The following is a 1,789-nucleotide window of genomic DNA, read 5'->3' as shown; positions in this document are numbered from 1 at the left end:
ATATATTCAAAAGATCATACACCATGCCCAAATGGGATTTATTCCAGGGATGCAAGACTGATACAATATCTACAAATCAAATCAATAAACGTGATACAGCACATAAACAAGTTGAAAGACAAAAATCACATGAATATATCAATAGATGCAGAAAAAGCATTTGGCAAAATCAAACACCCATTTTTTAAAACTATTTTTTGTTGATTTCAGAGAGAGATAGAAGCATCAATGATGAGAGAGAATCATTGATTGGCTATGGAGATTGAGCCCGCAACCCAGGCATGTGTGCTTGACCAGAATTGAACCTGGAACCCTTCAGTCCAAACAGGCTGACACTCTATCCACTGAGCCAAACCAGCTAGGGCCACCCATTTTTGATAAAAACTGCCAGCAAACTGGGAATAGAGGGAGCATATCTCAACATGATAAAGGCCATATATGACAAACGTGCAGCAAACACCATATGCAATGGCAAAAACTAAAACCATTTGACCTAAGAACAGGAATAAGACAGGAATGTCCACTTTCACCACTCTTATTCAACATAGTACTGGAAGTCCTAGACAGAGCAATCAGACAAGAAGAAATAGAAGGCATCCAAATTGGAATGGAGGATTTAAAACTCTCATTATTTGCAGATGACATAATATTGTACATAGAAAAACCTAAAGACCACCAACAAAACTATTAGATTTAATAAATGAATTTGGGAATGTAGCAGGATACAAAATCAACACCCAAAATTCGATGGCTTTTTTATACACCAATAGTGAATTATCAGAAAGAGAAACTAAACAAACAATCCCATTTACCATTGCAACAAAAAAATTTAAGATACTGAGGAATAAATTTAACCAAGGAGGCAAAAGACCTGTCCTCGGAAAACTTCAGGACGTTGAAAAAAGAGCTAGAAGAAAATATGAACAAGTCGAAGAATATACCGTGTTCATGGACTGGTAGAATCAACATCATTAAAATGTCCATACTACAGATTCGATGCAATCCCTATTAAAATATTAACAGATCTAGAACAAATACTCAAAAAATTTATATGGAATAAAAAAAGACCCTGGAAAGAAGAACAAAGTTGGAGGGATCACAATACCAGATATCAAGCTATATTACAAAGCCACTGTTCTCAAACTGCCTGGTTCTGGCACAAGAACAGACATATAGACCAATGGAACAGAACAGAGAACCCAGAAAAAGACCCAAGCCATTATGCTCAATCAATATTTGACAAAGGAGGTAAGAACATACAATGGAGTCAAAAGAGTCTCTTTAGTAAATGGTTTTGGGAAAATTGGACAGATACATGCAAAAAAAAATGAAACTAGACCACCAACTTACACCATACACAAGAATAAACTCAAAATGGATAAAGAACTTAAACGTTAAGTCATGAAATCATAAAATTCCTAGAAGAAACCATAGGCAGCAAAATCTCAGACATCTCTCATAGCAATATGTTTATGGATACATTTCCTAGGGCAAATCAAAGGAAACAAAGGAGGAAATAAACAAATGGGACTACATCAAAATAAAAAGCTTCTGCACAGCAAAAGGAACCATCAACAAAACGAAAAGGAAGCCCACTGTATGGGAGAAAATATTTGGCAATGATACATCTGATAAAGGGTTAATATCCAAAATATATAAGGGACTTGTAAAACCTAACAAAAGGAAGACAAACAATCCAATTAAAAAATGAGCAAAGCACCTAAATAGACCCTTCTCCAGAGCAGACATACAGATGGCCAATAGCTGTATGAAAACATTCTCAAAGCTA

Source organism: Myotis davidii, unplaced genomic scaffold, assembly GCF_000327345.1.
Source record: "Myotis davidii unplaced genomic scaffold, ASM32734v1 scaffold1983, whole genome shotgun sequence".
In the NCBI taxonomy this organism is placed as follows: domain Eukaryota; kingdom Metazoa; phylum Chordata; class Mammalia; order Chiroptera; family Vespertilionidae; genus Myotis; species Myotis davidii.
Note: the sequence above shows the minus strand (reverse complement) of the source record.